Here is a 17,778-nt window from a genome sequence, read left to right as displayed (position 1 = left end):
TAAGGACAAAACACCAGTTTATCAGAAGGTATTATTCAAATAGACTTCTAGCCACTACTTTGCTCTTCTTCAGAAAACTTCATATGGTTAGTTTCCCTGAATCAATCTCCTGGGGACTATAATGTAATTTTACCTGGAGTTCAACATTAAATATAAAGCTTTAATAAAGTTTGTAGCAAAGCAAAATTTAAAAGGTAAGAAAAAACTCTATTGGTAACAAATCAGCAAAACGGGATACTTTTTTTTAATGACCCAGGGAACAGTGCATTATAATAAAAGTTGTAATGTCTAAATGCCTACCATTTGATACTTTAGAACCTATCAATTCACAGTGTGGATAAGGACCAGCAACACCTGAGGTCTTGTTAAACACAAACAACCTCGGGCCCCACCCAGACATCCCAGTGTGATCTATGTGCACATTACAGTTTGAAAAGTCCTGATTTAGAAATTATGCTTTCATCCACCAACTCTAGCACCTTCCTGAGTACTGTATGTATGCCAGACCCTATGTTAGACACTGTGAATATTAAGATAAACTGTTTTTTCACCAAAGAGTCCCTCACACACTAGTAGGAAAGCCAGGAAGGAACATATGGTGATAGTTGGATGAACAGAGTGCTAAGGAAACAAGAAGTCTGCTCCCTTATAGTGATCAGAGAAGATAGAAAGGTTGACATTTCAACTAGGCCTTCAAAGATGGGGAGTATTCCCCAAGCCTTTAAACTTTCATCAGAAGTATGTATCTACTTAAGAGTCAGACAAATTTCCCATGAGCTCTTTAATTCCATCTACATGGTCCTACATGGTCAGAGCAGGTCCATTTAGCCTCTGACAGGATCGTTGCCCCTGTGCACTGGGATACTCACTGCTTCATGCCCCACAACAATCACATTTTTGCTTAAACTGTATAACTTGATCTGCGAGGATTGAATGCGTGATATTTCTGCAATTACCACAGGAAGCCCCAGTCTTACTCATACCTCCTGGGTCATCTCCTGAATGTCATCTAACCTTGCACATGCCCTTTTTAGTCTCCATGTCACCCCAAGCCCCTCTACCCACCCCCCCAAAAAAAAAACCCTTTAGAATTCATGGTTCATCAATAGCAAAATCTCCTATATTGTCAACCTCCTTTTTGAGCATTTCCTTAACCATTTACTGTAACCTGGATCCCCTTGATGAAGCTTTTCTTCCTGAAGTCATCTCAAGTGGTACTTGTTTTTCTTTCACACCTCTAAGATCTGTGCTTAAAGGTGGAGTATATTTCCTTTTGGAAATTGATAATTCCATATCTCTGTCCTTCTACTTGATAATTCCATATCTCTCCTTCTACTTGCCCCGAAACAAACAATATTGATTACGTTTTTTCTTTTACTGTCTTACAGTACATCACTACTGTTCATCATTGTATTGTCATCTAAATATATCCAGGCACTCACTTTCTCTCTTATTGTTTTTCTCTTCAAATCTGCTTATGTCTTATTTCTTGGTAATTTGAATATATACAGAGATAATCCTACCAACCCTTTGGCCATTCTTTTCGTTTAAGTGCTCTCCTGCAGAGAGCTTGGCCATCACTTATCTTAGCCACTCTCTCCTATCCCCTAGACCAGGTCAATCTTTACACACACAACCTCTTCATAATCTCATTTCCACAAAATCCTTGAATTGCACATCCAACAATCTATTGGCCTTACTGTCCTCCCATTTGTTGAGCCTACCAGTCTTATTGCTGGCCCTTCCTCTTCTCTTCCTCAAGCCTATGCTTTTCCTTTTCTCCATCTGCACTCATACCCTTGAGTTATTTCATCTTATGTATTTACATATCTATATGCTGATGATACCCAGACTACACCTTTCTCTTGAACTCCAGACTAAACCTAATGAGTTCCATGCAGGCAATTATTTTTGCTTTCTTTTTGTTTACTTGTGTATCTCAATTACTTGAGCAATGTCTGGAATATGGTAGACCTCCAATAGATAATGAATGTATTTTGCCCACCAAAGCAAAGAAATGAGTACATGGCTTACTGAAGTGATTTCAGATGGTATTATGTGGTTGAAATAGAGAATGCATGTGCATCTGTATGGATGGAGATGCTGGTCAGAGCTGATTTTAAGGAGTTTGTACTTTATTTTTCAGATAGGGAGGAATCTCAGATGATTTTAAGCATCTATCGAGGTTTCTATCTTCACTGAGCATGTGGATGGTGAAGTCATTAACTCAGACTGGGAGCACAGCAAGTGAGGCAGTGTTTGTAGGTCACAAGAACTCTTATATGGATAGTATGAATTTGAGATTCATATGAGATGACCAAAAGATAAGTGCTAAAACAGTGGTGACAAGAGCATTAAGCTCAAGGGGAAGGGTGTCAGCTGTAGATAAGAATGGCGAGGAAGATTCAGACTTATATTCTGTGAATAAGTTTAACTAGACTATTGGTTTTCTTCTAATAGAGCACCACTTATATAAATTTACTTATGTGATTCACTGAAACACTTTTCTTTGAATAGAAATCATACAAAAGTCCAGTTTTTTAGCATAACTGTATCAAATATCTTTGAAAGTATGCAAAAATAATTTATTTTTAAGGAAATGGAATACGGATATAAAAATAACATCCCTTGTTCCCAGCTAGTCTGAATTCATCAAACAAAATTATTTCATTGTCTTAAAGGGTCTGCAAATGTTTTACACAGACATGTGTACCCATTCTTCCCCCTCTGCCCCAACCACCCATGTGTTTATATACCTCTCTCTATCTATACAAATATTCAGACCGTATCTACACTTTTTACACTCATAATGGTTCAGTAAATCAAAAAATTGTCTTTAATAAAATATACTTTCTTATCATAGTATCTTAGTATTTTATAAAATCTTAGATGCATAAATCATCCTTAGAGGGACTTCCCTGGTAGTGCAGTGATTGGGACTCTGCGCTCCCAATGTAGGGGGCTGGGATTCGATCCCTGGTCAGGGAACTAGATCCCACATGCATGCCACAACTAAGAGTTCACATGCCACAACTGAGTCGGTGAGCCACAACTAAGGAGCCCACCTGCCACAACTAAGACCCAGTGAAACCAAATAAATAAATAAATATTAAAAGAAAACATCCTTAGAAAAGAATTCATAGCCTGAGCAACATAGCACGAGTTCAGTTATCTGGTACGTCATGTCTATTTCTGTTAATTTCGTAAGCAAATAACCTTGCGGAACTACAACCGTAAAAAGCGTTATACAACACATGTATGAAAAGACAAATAAAATGTGTGTGGACAAATATAGATATAAAATGAATATCATCTTTTGATCATCATGAAAAATTTTTAAAAATGGGATGGAAGGGTTCATATGTATGTGTGCTTCTAGTGAGGCACTTCATAAGAATTTGGAAAAGATATGATTTTTTGAATTATGCAATTTTGTGCCAATGTAAAAATGTCTCTGCACCTATAATGAATGGTCCATCTTATTATAAAATAGAGATGAACATGAGAAAATTGACCAGACTTTCTTGTCAGTACCCCATGTTTTCTTATCCTGGTTTAGAAAATCATTAAACTTAATATCACTGTGAACCAACTGTCATTCTTCCTTCCTAACAGTGCATGGACATGAGTAATGAGTCACAATAAGTGGATTAAATTGAATAAGGATTCATTAATAAAACATTTCTTGGATGTGGGCTACAGGTAGAGAGCTCTGCTTCACTGAAGCAGTCATATCTGTCTTTGTGTGTCTTCAGCACTCAGCATGTAGTCTTAGTAGTGAGAGCAGAATTCATTCATCAGATTTCAACCTATTAACTATATAGTAACCCTGGAAGTAGCTTATGTTGATCTTGAATAATGTGTACATCTGTATACAGACTTATGTGTGTTTATTACAGATTTCACCACACTACTTTAAAACTGCTCCAGTACTTTTTGTTTTATGTCCCACAATGTAATTTCAGTTAATATACTAAATGGGATTAATTATAATTCTTTTGTTTCCATAGAGTTAAAATATACCAATCTTTGAAAATAGAATAAATCACCATAATAATATCACCTATATTATAAAGGGATGTTTTGAACATCTTTAGCCAAAAAATTGACAACTTGGATGAAATGGAGAAATTTCCAGACAGACATAAATTATAATACTGTCTCAACCTTCTATCAAGAGGTGGATCCAACTTCATCAGCCCTTGTATCTGGATTGGCCATGGGGTTTCCTAGGCAGGGGGACTTTAGTAAAAGTGGCAGAGGCAGAGAATGTTGCACATTGAGGCTGTTTTGTTGTTGGATGTGGAAAACTTAAACCACCAAGTGAATAATCTAGGGCCTGCTGGACAGTGAGAAGACATGTGGAGGGAAACCAATGCACCTGGTTTGCCAATTGCCATACATGTGAGTGAAGACATATTAAATCCTCCAGCTACCTCATGACTGAGCAGCTGACAATAGACAAGAGAGGTTTCAATAGAACCCAATCCAAGATCATCTACATTATAAAAGCACCCAGTTAAACACAGAATTATGAGATAATTTACATCACCAACTTTTGGGTCATTTAGTGTGAAGAAATTGCTAACTGACAGAGCAATGTATTTTTCTTATTTGATACCCTTTTTACTATAAAAATAAGCACAAAAGACACAATCTGGCATATGCAATATGCAAATTATTACTTGTCACAGCCTGATGAAGTTAATATACTGGGCAAAACCTGCTTCCCCATTTCTAGCTGGGCATTGAGAGAGCTAAAATGGAGGTAGAAGGAGATTCTAGGTTTAGGGGTGAGGATCAAAAGATGAAAAATGCCAAATTACATTTTTACTTAATGTAGCAAGAAATAAAGACATTAAAATTTTTCATGTAGCAAATTACCCATTTGAAAGTGTGTTTCAGAAAGAGTTTAGGATGAACTTGTGTTGAATGTGTGTATGAAGAGAGATGAGAGAGAAACAGAGACCAAGACCAGTAGTCTGCGTGTATGGTGGGGTTGTGAAGGGGAAATAGAGGCAGACGGGGCAATTGGAAGGCATTTGTAATAATGTAAGCAAGAAATAAGAACTGTGGTCTGCATTACGATGTGGCGGTGAGAATTAGAAGTCTGAGATTTGTTCAAAAAGCTTGTGTATGTACCATTAAAATATTTTAAAAAATGATGAAATACAAAATCTGATGTTACTAGGACTAAGCTAAATGAGGTAGATTTTCTTTTTTCCTGAAAGAAACAATATCAAATCTTAAATACAGGCATACCTTGGAGATATTATGAGTTCAGTTCCAGGCTCTTGCAGTAAAGTGAATATCACAATGAAGTGAGTCATATGAATTTCTGTGCATATAAAAGTTATATTTAAAATATACTGTAGTATGGTAAGTGTGTAGTAGCATTATGCCTAAAAAAGTATATACCCTAATTTAAAAATACTTTAGTTATTGTTTAACAAATATTTATTGTTAAAAAATGCTAAACATCATCTGAGCCTTCAGTGAGTTGTAGTGGTAACATCAAAGATCACTGATCATAATAACAAATGTAATAATAATGAAAAGGTTTGAAATTTGTGAGAATTATCAAAATGTGACAGAGACATGAAGTGAGCAAATGCTTGCTACATGCAGGATTGTCACTACCTTCAATTTGTAAAAAATGCAATATCTGCGAAGCACAATAAAATGAGCTATGACTCTAAATTAAATCTTCCAGAAAAAGACACATTTTAGTATACACTAAATAATATAACTTTCCATTTTATATTGGATAAAACTCCATTGAAATCATACAATATCATAGTTTTAATATGATTTCTATCTAATCAATATATTTTTCTATTTCTTGAATCTACTGTTTCTCCTCCATACCTTCCTTTCCTTTTCCTTCTTCCTTCTCCTCATCCTTCTTATTTTTATTTTGTATAATTTTTCTTTTAATACAGACTTCTGTCACTCTGTTTTTAGTAGTTATGGGAAATAATGTGCACAGTAGTGAAGAGAATGTACTGTATTCATGCCCAGATCTAGCACCTACGAACCTGGCAACCTTGGACATGTCTCTGAAGCTGTCTGCAGCTCAGTTTTCTCATTCATATAGAGTAACAATAGAAGTAACCTTACTATGTTATATTAAATGTTAAATAAGTTTACACTTTTAAGATACTACATTTAAAGTGCTTGAGATAGTAATCACTCAATAAATGTTATTGATTGGGTCTTCATCACTATGCTTCATAGAAAGTACTGGTGGAGTTGATAAAACTTTCATCAGTGCCTAACAAACAAATATACTCAGAACTATCAACACATTATGAAGTATTTTATATCATTTCATTTTACAAGCATCATACCAAAAAGACACTTAAAAAAACTAAAATTCATTTACAATTCGACCACTCTGACTCATTAAATACCTTTATTTTTTTCTGAATTCCTTCCCAAATCTTTTCCATATCCATGCAGCTGTATATTTTGGTTAATTCTAACTTAACATTCACTCTATAAACAAACCTTATATTTTCAATTAAATTTTCATAATTACAATTTTAATAGCTGCATAGAATTTTTTGAATGGAGTAATAATTTACTTTTTCATTTCAATTTTTCATTATTTTTTATATTTAAAAAAATGTAAATATATTTAACATACAACATTGTGTAAACTTAAGGTGTACAATGTTAATTTGATACACTTATATATTGTAATATGCTTGCCATTGTAGCAATAATTAGTCCCTCCATCATGGTACATAATTCTCACTTCCTTTTAGTGTTTGGAATAATTAAGTTCTAGTTTCTTAGCAAGTTTGATAAGAATAGAATATTGTTGTCTATATTCACTGTACTATCCGTTGGATCTCTAGGACTTCTTTACTAGTTGTTGCAAGTTTGTACTCTTAAACAACATCTGTCCTGTCTTTTCCACCTCCTGTCCTCTGGTAACCCCATTTTACTTCCTGTTTTTAAAAGTTTGGCTTTTTAAGATTCCACATACAAACGATAATAATGTGTAAATAAAGATATTTATGCCAGAAATTTTTTTGAGTTAAAAATTTTGATATGATTATATACTCATATGATAAATGGATTTGATTTGTAAATAAAATCTGATTTTTCTGAAAGGTAATACTAATTTATATGGCCATTATCAAAATATATGATTGATTCCATTTTAATTCTAATAGATTTTTACTAACTGTGGCATACCAGAGAACGTGAGTCAATTTAAACATTTTATTCTGTTTAATACACATCACCAGCCTAAAAAGTAGATATTATTATCATTTTGTTGATGAAGTTCAGAGAGGAAAGTTCTTTGCATATTGTCATACAGCAGAATTTTGAAGTTTAGATCCCAAGTCATTATTTTTATTAATTAGCCTTACAATAAGAATTGTCCTTTCCGAAATAGTTACAAAATGAAGAGCAACAACTTTAGAGGAACAATCTATATCTGAAATAGCATATTCAAATAGAAATATATTTCAGTAGTATCATTTTATCATAACATTTCATAAAAGAAGAAAATTAGGATGCTGAAGAAATGGATTCATTATTAAAATGAAGCAATCTAAATTAAAATTTAAGTACTTGAATCTAGTTAAATATTAAGATAGAGAATACTAATTAGCTAAAAATATAACAGAAATACCTCTATTTTTATCCAGTGCACAACACTAGTGCTCCCTAATATCTAATTTTCTTTTCCTTCTGGATATATAAAGATGAGTATATTTTGCAGCTTCTTGATGGAAAGCCAGAGATAGATAATGAATTCTGTCCAATAGGCTGTGAGAAGAAATGATAAGCTTTACTTCTGGGATAGAGCTTTTAATTGGGGGAATTCTCTGTTTTCTTCTGTTACAATGAACAAGATGGCCTCATGTTCCAGATAAAAAATACAAGGTAGCATAGTTCCCATGAGCTTGGGTTTCTGTGCGATTGTGTGGGGGCAGAGTCAGTCAGGACATGCAGTACATGGGTAGGGAAAATGCAAAATAAACATCTGTTCAAATTTCCCTCTGTGATTTGGAATTTTTTGGACTGAAACTGACTGATATTTTACAGGTTCAACTCACCCATTAGTTGAACAAACAGTACTTGACAATATTTCACTTGCCAACTTAACTCTTTTTAACTCTTTTTCACTCTCTCTCTTTCTCTCTCATATTTTGCCCTATTTTTCTTCATACATAAATTACTTACTTTGATCATCTGTGAATTTAAAACATGTACTAATATTTTATTCCCTTTTTTTCTGGGTCTTTTTGAATAGGTGATATTCTTTTAGTTCTTTTAATTCCTCATATTTTTCATATTTGAAAATGACAAACATAATATAAAACTATATATACAGCTATATAAAATACCATACAAGAGTTTCAATAATAGAATAATGTTATAGTGTCATTTCAGATTGGTTGATTTAAGGGTCCCCTCTCCTGTTTTAGATATGTCTGAAATAGTTATATTGATTTTATAATAAAACAAGATCATTGCCATCCATAAGAAAGTATGATGAAATATTTTATTAGCTTATCCATAAAGTTGATCCTTTTTAGTAAAAAAAAAAATGTATTTTCTTGGAGCTAACTAATGGGTTAAAACAGTAACATATTCTGATGCCTTTGAAATGAAGTTGTTTGAATATGGATTATGAAAAGTTTTCAAAGCAAGAACATATTCCAATAACTCTATAAAAATTGCAAGTCAATTACCTGCAAAAATAAAAAAATTATGTTAGATAATTTAGGAATATAAATGTCAGGAAATATGCAATTGTTTTCAATTTCATCTCTCATAACCATATAGACTCAATTACACTCACTGTTTTCCAATCTAGAAGACTAATTAGCTTCACAAAAACTGGCATGTTTGCAGTGCAAGGTATCATAATTAGGATTTCAATTTAATTTGTAAGTGTCTGTTCTTTGATTTACTGCCTTATGCTGGACTATTTTATGTGCATCTTTTGAAAAAAATTTCTTAAATAATTATTTCACTCTTTCCTTCAAACTGTATTTATGTTTAATCAGAGAGAAAACAAAGCATTTTTTCACAAGAATATTAAAAAACTTAAAAAATAAAGAAAAATCTATCTTCTAAATTTTAGAACAATTTTTAAAATCTTTCCTATCCTATATGTTTTCAGTTGTCTTTGGTGGGTTTTGTCTCAGAAACCTTCCTACTAAGTTACAATTTTATCTCAGTTTTGAACAAAGAATATTAGATAATAAAATACATAGAACAAGAGAAATGAATGAAATAAAACACATGGCAGAGCAGAATTAGTGAAGAGGAAGATAATAAGGTGATGAATGTTTCATCAGGCATTAGCTTACCTCCCAAACTGCTGCATTGCTAAATTGCATATTGTTAACATGAGTAAAGTGTGTCTGTTGGGATATTAAAGCATAAAGATACTTTTTGAATTTGCACAGGTTAGATGTAGAGGTCAAGGAGATAAGAAAACAGCTAATAAATATAAGTAGTGGGCTTCCCTGGTGGCGCAGTGGTTGAGAGTCCGCCTGCCGATGCAGGGGACACGGGTTCGTGCCCCTATCCCGGAAGATCCCACATGCCGCGGAGCGGCTGGGCCCGCGAGCCATGGCCGCGGAGCCTGTGTGTCCGGAGCCTGTGCTCTGCAACGGGAGAGGCCACAGCAGTGAGAGGCCCGCGTACAGAAAAAAAAAAAAAAAAAAAAAAGTAGTAACTGATAAGGTCAAGGAGATAAGAAAACAGCTAATAAATATAAGTAGTAACTGATAAGGTCACAGTAAAACTCTAAGAAAGAAGTCACCAGTGGAGGGAAAGATAATTATGATATGAATGGAGTTAGTACACTTATGGCATTTTCCCACAGATGATGATAAAATCAAATTTTTTATAAATAATTTTAATCATGAATGTAGGTGTCAGCTATAAATAGCCTCTTTTCTGAGTCAAAATATTCGAGGCTCATATATGCATAGAGCCTTCTGTATGTGTCAATATATGCACATAGTAAATGGATGATATTTGCATTAAGATAGGCTCATCTTTTCTGATATAGCATAAATCTGAAAATACTTAGTTTTACACTATAATTAAATCTCTAGGAGTATTCCTTTCTGAATAAATAATCAGTTCAACTAATTAGAGTACTTATTATATGTAAGATTTGGTATAATAAATGTCACCTGAGCTTGCTTAACTTTTTGCTAATTAAACTAAACTTAATGTTATAGTTTTTTTATAATTTGAACCCAACCCAATTAGAAATGTAAGTTCAGGTGCAAGTATCAAATTTGCACAGATTGAAAATTAAATATTGAAACAGTTATTTTAAGGGTAAAGCAGGAAAGCTGTGAGATTAAAAAAATATATAGTAAATCCTTTAGCAATATACTGGAAAAAATATATCTTGGATTTTTAAATAGTACTCTGCCAAATTCACACTGCAATAGAGATTTATTATTTTTAATTTTTAATTGAAATATGGTTGATTTACAATATTGTGTTAGTTCCAAGTGTACAGCAAAGTGATTCAGTTATTTTTTTCAGATTTGATTCCATTATAGGTTGTTATAAGATACTGAATATAGTTTCCTGTGCTTTAAATATGTAATGGAAATGGCAAGAAAATTAAGCCATTGTTGAAAAGATCTTCCAGTGCATTTTTTGGTGAAAATTAGATTAACACAGATAAAAATGTTTCCTGAATTTAACTTTTTTTTTAATGCTTTCAGTACTTTATTAAGGTATAATTTGTAAACAGGAAGATGCACAAACCTGACTTTTAACAGGTGTATATACCAGTGGAATTTAACATTGAAAACAAAATAAAGAGACCCCTGAATATTTAAAGTTCAGTGTGTATTTATTATTGATAGTTTTCTAAGTTAACCAGAATATTTATTAAACTGGAACACTCCTTTTCATATAGCTGGCTACATAACAGAACTTTATTGTTCAAAAGCCAGTATTTTATATCTTCTGCACAATTTGAAAGAAAGTGTGAATTTAAACTTTTCTTTGCTTCTGGCTACCATTTTCATAATTGCAAAATAAGTAGATCTTTATTAGGAAGGGGAAACTCTGAGTAGCAAGGATTGCATGTATTTTGACCTGATGGAGATCAATTTAGTCCAATCACTAGCCAAATCTGGAAGGAAATAAAATCAGTTATTTTATTTGACTGATTAAAATGAAATACTTAATCTAGGGTCCCCATAAGTGAAAAAGAAAAAAAGAAACTCATTGTGTTTCCATAATAAAATTTCTAGAATCATATATCTCAGTCACCTTAATTATTTGTATAACTTAGAATTCTTTCAGTTTCCAGTCTTTAGTTGTGAAGTTTTCTTCCATTGTTAGTCCCCTTAGAAAGTATCCCTCCCTTTATTACCTTTCAAAAGATAGATAATGAATGTACTTACAAAGACTGACAATAAATCTATTTCTGTCATAACATTCAGAAATGTATTTCCTCAGTATAGTGGTTTTAATTTGGTCAGTAGATCTTTATTTCTTATCTTGATGGTGGTGAAATTGTAATGTTTTGAACTGTGTTTTATAAACCATATTTATCCTTTATATAAAATGACCTTGGGAAATTAGTCTTGTTATTCTCACAGTAGCACTTGACCTTGAAAGGACTTTTAGTTTCCCTTTCTTAAGTATTATTGGAAAATGGATCTTTTCCCTAGAATTTCAGCACATCTTGTAAACATAGCCTAACAGTGGAATTTATACCATGTGGTCCTCTGTTCTGTTTAAAATATCTGAGTACATAAAGCTGCCATTGTGCTACTTTCTTGTATGTAAAATAAAGTGATTGGGAGAGACTGCTGATTTTGACATTTTAACTTTAGCACAATATACAGCCAAGAAATATAGTCTGCCTCTTTTTTGTTTTCATGGATCTAGGGTCACATGGGCCAACTCCAGGGATATGTCACATGATTGGTAGACCAATGGAATCATTGACCTCCAAGGTCCTTCCCAGCTACAAAAATCTATGACAATTTATGATTTAAGATAATGGAAAAGTTTTATAATTTTTCAGTGTGTTGCTCCTGTTTTCTTTGCCTGGAATGTCCTCTTTAATGCCAAAACACTTGCAAGTTTCTCCAGAACTCACACTTCAAATCCAAACTCAATTCCTTTCTCCCAGAAAACTTCATTGTCCCCCAATGAAAGTCTCTACAGTCCTTGTACTCCTCTAGTCTGTGATCAGTGTTGCCTAACACAAAATGTTTGTTTAATTGAACTACTGAGAGGGGAAACAAAATAAATAGATCAAAATCAAAACATTGATTAAAGGCATTGCTATTAGAAGAGTCAGGTGAAATAAAGAGCATAGGCTTAACGTCCATTAAATTAACTCTGTGTCACAAACTAGTTGCCACATCTTTTACGAACTGCTCATCTTCAAAGCCTCCTTTGTCAGTAATGAAGTCTGTTCAATGTTATACCATTAACTTCATAAGTTTTTTGGTAGTGGTGCATATCAGATGCTGTTTTGATTTAATACTTCAAGTTTCACTCATTGGCCTTAGTCAGATGGTGTATTAGCCCTTAAAAATAGCAAAGGTTTCACTGCAGAGAGTGCAACAGGTGCCTTTCTGCATTAAGCCACCAGCTTCAGCAAGAAAATGCATGCCTCAGAAATGTGAATTGGAATAAAAATCAATCTTTACAATACCCTTTTTTATCTGTCTTCTCCTTCTGGCTACCAGGTAGCTTTGGAAAATTGAACATGCTTGAGTTCCTGAGCTTATGTCTCTGAAATCCACATCATTGTAAAGTCTTGCCCATAGGAAACAGAGAATTTGCTTCAATGCTCTGTGATATATTAGGAAAAAAAAAAAGATAGGTCAGAAACAGAGTTCTGATTCAGCTGCATTATATTAAGGAAAGTAAGGAAATAGTTAACATAGGGCAACACAATTAACGTATATACATCATGAAACAAGCATGGCACCATAGATATGTTTCTATTAAACACTGAATGTATTTTAGGGTGATAAATATCAAAACATTGTGGATATTAGAGAGTTTCAGTGTTGAGCAGAGAAATCCAAACCTGATTTATCTTTAGGAAATGTAATGAGGCTACTAAGTAAATAATGGAAATGTTTGATGAAGCTAATGGAGGACTTGGTGATTCAGTACGAAAACTATTTTTTCTTATTACAGGACAAGGGATGTCTGTTACATTCATGGGTTTATGTTATTTTAGATTCAAAAAGAAAAGGTTTTGTTCTGTGGAAGAGAGTTAAATGCTTTTAAATAAGACCTCTAAATTATGCCTTCACACATATGCTGAAATAGACAAAAATGTTTTAAAAATGGATTGTAAGGAATTCCCTGGTGGTCCAGTGGTTAGGACTCCGAACTTCCATCACAGGGAGCATGGGGGGGTTAGGCCAAAAAAAAGAGAAAAAGATTGTATTTCATACCTTACATCATATATGTAAAATAAACTTACTGCAAAACTTAAACTTATAAAAATGTATAACAAAATATAGAAACAACTCTGTCTGATGCTGGATTAAATCAAGATTTCTCAAATACAACTCCAAACACAATTCACAAAGAAAAATAAATGATAAATTGGACTGCAGAAACATTAAAAACCTTTTCAAAAGATGCTGTAAATGAAAAGACAAGCCACAGACTGAGAGAAAATCATTTGCAAGACACATATCTGGTCAAGGACTTATTTTCTGAATGGGAAACAAAACAAAACCTCTCAAAAAAAATCTCTCACAATGCAACAATAAAGAAACAATACTGAATCAAAAATGGGCAAAAGATATGAACACACATTAACAAAGAAGTTTTAATTTGCACTTCCCTAATGCCTAATGGTGTGCTTATTATTCATCTGTATATCCTTTTTGATGAAACATCTATTCATATCTTTTGCTCATTTTCTAACTGAGTTGCTTTTTCCAACCTAGTGCTGAGGTTTGAGAGCTCTGTATATACTCTAGATATTAATCCTTTGTTGGATATGTGGTCTGCAAACTTTTTCTACCAGTTGGTAGCTTGGCTTTTCATCCTCTTCAGAGAGTCTTTCACAAAGCCAACATTTTAACTTTTATAAGTCCAATGTATCATTTTTTTCCATTTATGGATTGTGCTTTTTATGTCAAGTCTAAGAAATCTTTGCCTAGCCCTACATCTGGAAGATTCTCTCCTGTCAAGGAGAGGGACTCTTTTTCTGTTGATATTTGGCTGGAGTAGGGTGGGTATTGTCAAAAAGTTTTTCTGGTTTTGGTCCTTTGGCTAGAGGGACCAGGATTTTCCTGGGGATTATCTTTCTGTACCTGCTGGCAGTTCCAGGTTGGATGTTATGCAGTGCTCTGTCCCATGTTTTGGGGAGGCAATAAGAAAAGCCAAGGAACTTACTGCCAAGTCGTTCCTTAAGCCCTGATGTCCATAGGTGGCTCACCCTGTTCTTTCCACCTTTCAGAGACTTCCTATGCTTCTTTGTTGTGGTACATCCAGAGATCTTTAGTTGTAAGGGACAGGATCTGGGAGAAAGTTGGCTACACCATCTTGGCAAACTAAGGAGTCCCATATCATAAGGTTTTAATAGAACATAGAGATACTTTGCAAAACTCTGTATATTTAGTATTGACTTCATATTGTATTGAGAGTTTAAGTGACATTCATTTTTATGATAAGAAAAATGTGGTGAGATGTTATGACATCCAAAATTAAGTGATGAGATCAATCATTGTTGAGTTTTATCACCTCTGTAGTTATTCATGCATGCATTCATTCATTACAGTTGAGTGCTTTCTGTGTGCAAGGCACTATGTTGGATGCTGGGGATAAAATAGTGATAATAATGGATGGAGCATTGTCCTCATGGAATTTAAGACAGTCATATACAATCAATGCATTGTATGAATATAATATATAGTTAAGAGTAACTTGTACAGTACAGTAGATATCTACCATTTATTGAAACTTTACCCTATACCAGGTACTCTTTTATGGATTTGTATAGATTATGTAATATAAAGTACTACCAGAAACAAAACATCACACTTCAAAGTTACTATAAAGACACAGAAAGAAATACTGGTCAACAAATGATATATTATAGACTGTAGATTTTAAAATTTTTGGATATGTATAATTAACATTTCTTTTATGAAAATTCTCATCAGAATGACTCCAAAGCAAATCCATATTATCTTTGGGCCCTTAAGGACCTGTGAAAGAGGATAGGGTACTGCAAATTTGCTTGAAAGGAATTTAAAATATATATCACATCTCTTTGTACAATTAGAAATTTTACTCCATAAAAATAATTTTTTTCTTCCTTATTTTTATATTTGTGTTTCAAATCAGCCTTCACACAGAAATGTGCTCGCTTCCTCTTCAATCAGGCTACTATTTTGTGGCATTGAATCAATCTATTCAGGACTTGAGATGGATTTGGGTTTCATTGTTATAATTTCCTCGGACTTCAAATTCTTCCATTGGTGAGCTGCTATTCGCTTTTGTGTATTACGGTGTCTGTGGAGCAGAGGGTTTTTCTCAGTTGTTTCTGCTGCCATGACAGTAGCAGTCCTTCCACGCCTGAGCCACACAGAGTAGCACTTGCCTCAGTCTTGCCCAGACCCCAGCAGTAAACTAGTGTTGTTTGCTAATAGGTGCTAATCTCATAGTGGAGACAGGGGTATCTCTTTTCTCCTGGTTTAGCCTCAGTCTAAGACTCTGTGAGCCTGGGCCTCAAGGGTCTAGCTGTCTCAGCTCTCCTGCAACCATCATGGAATGATGTCTGTGTCTTCTGTGCATAATGTTTCTTGGTTGGAAGACAATTTCAACTCATCCCTCAGTGATAGCAAATTTATGCAGGACCTTAGGCCAAGAGTTTTCCTTCCCTTCTTCCAGAGATAGATGGATTTTGCTTCTGTGCATTTCCCTGAAACATTGGACCCTTGCCTAGGACCTTGAAGAGAGAGAATTTTCAATTCCTAATCCAGAAAAATGGGTATAATCTCCACCCATATCCAAGAGGAAGGAAATATATTGGAAAATCTGTTGAACTGATTCCAATTATGTCTACTATTACAGTATATCTACTTGCATGATGAGTTCACAGTCACAATCCTGTTATGGCCCTTTTTCTTCTAGTCTTCTCTGATTTCTTCTCTCTCTCTCACTTTTGTTCTAGCTCTCACTTACTCTTGCTCAGGCTCCTTCTAATTACTTCATATATCCTTCTGCTGACTCTCCCCTCTTCACTAGACATCTTAGGACAAGGCTTCTTTTATACTTGGGAATAAGTGGGGACTGTATCCCTCCAGCTGTTCCATTCCTTCCCTATACAATGGCTTCATCAATTCATTTCATAGAAAGGAAGAAAAACATTTCAGCCTTAGCTTCAAGCTGAAGCCTATAGTCCACTGTTGTTTTTACGGTGGTCGCAGAGTCATCAAACCATTATCTGTTCTCAGCTGGTTTAGACACAGAAGTGAGAGTTCCGACCATGATCTCTGTAAATCATTAGGGTTTACAGGACAACCTGGAAAACAGATGAGGATCAAGGTACACTAAGAGCTTGATTAATGGGGCCAGGAAAATATCCAGTATACTCCATAGAGAAGACAGCTATATGAGATAGAGAATGTGGTATAGATAGCTTTGATTTAGAAAAATCTATAACAACATTCCTTTTCTATATCAAATCTTTGAGTCCTAGCATGACCTTATATGATGTTTGCATGGAGCAGTCTTTGCTCATTCTATTGGGAAATCTGGATCTGAAATCCTCCTTCATTCTCAAATAGCCATTTAAACAGTAGTACAGTTTTTATTCTCTTTAAAGCATCATACATTGAAAATCTGCAGGTATGTAATATATGGGTTTCAGTATTTCAGGGGTGCATTGATTCTAGATGCTTGAACAATATATGCTCAGACTGTCCTATTGTATTTTTCATGTGATAGCAAAGAGAAATGGGCATTTTAATTTCATTTTTTTAACTGAATTAATGGATTTTTTATTGAGGTATAATAGACATATTAGTTTCAGACGTACAATGTAATGACTTGATATTGCAGAATGATCACCACAATAAGTCTAGTTACCATCTGTTGCCATACATAGTTACAAAATTTTTTTCTTATGTGAGGACTTTTAAGATTTACTCTCTTACCAACTTTCACATATGCAATACGGTACTATTAACTGTAGTCACGATGCTGTACATTACATTCTCATGACTTATTTTATAACTGGAAGTTTGTACTTTTGACCCCTTCACCTATTTCCCCCTCCCACCTCCCACCCCAACTCCTCTGGCAACCACCAATCTTTTTTCTCTATCTGTGAGCTTGGTGTTTTGTTTTGTTTTGTTTTTTAGAGTCCACATATAAATGAGATCATACAGTATTTGTCTTTCTCTGTCTGACTTATTTCACTTAGCACAGTGCCCTCAAGGTCCACCCGTGGTGTCACAAATGGCAAGATTTCATTCTTTTCTATGGCTGAATAGTATTCTGTTGTATGTATATACCATATATTCTTTACCCATTCATCCACTGATGGACACTTAGGTTGTTTCTGTATATTGGCTTTGTAAATAATGCTTCAGTGAACATAGGGATGCGTATATCTGTTCAAATTAGTGTTTTCATTTTCTTTGGGTAAATACCCAGAAGTGGAATCGCTAGATTTTATGGCAGTTCTATTTTTTAGTTTTTGAGGAAACTCCATACTGTTTTCCATAGTGGCTGCACCAACCTACATTCCCACCAACAGTGCATGAG

Source organism: Mesoplodon bidens (assembly GCF_964165515.1).
Source record: "Mesoplodon bidens genome assembly, chromosome: 4".
NCBI lineage: Eukaryota > Metazoa > Chordata > Mammalia > Artiodactyla > Ziphiidae > Mesoplodon > Mesoplodon bidens.
The sequence above is the reverse complement of the archived record's forward strand: the minus strand, read 5'-3'. Positions refer to the sequence as shown.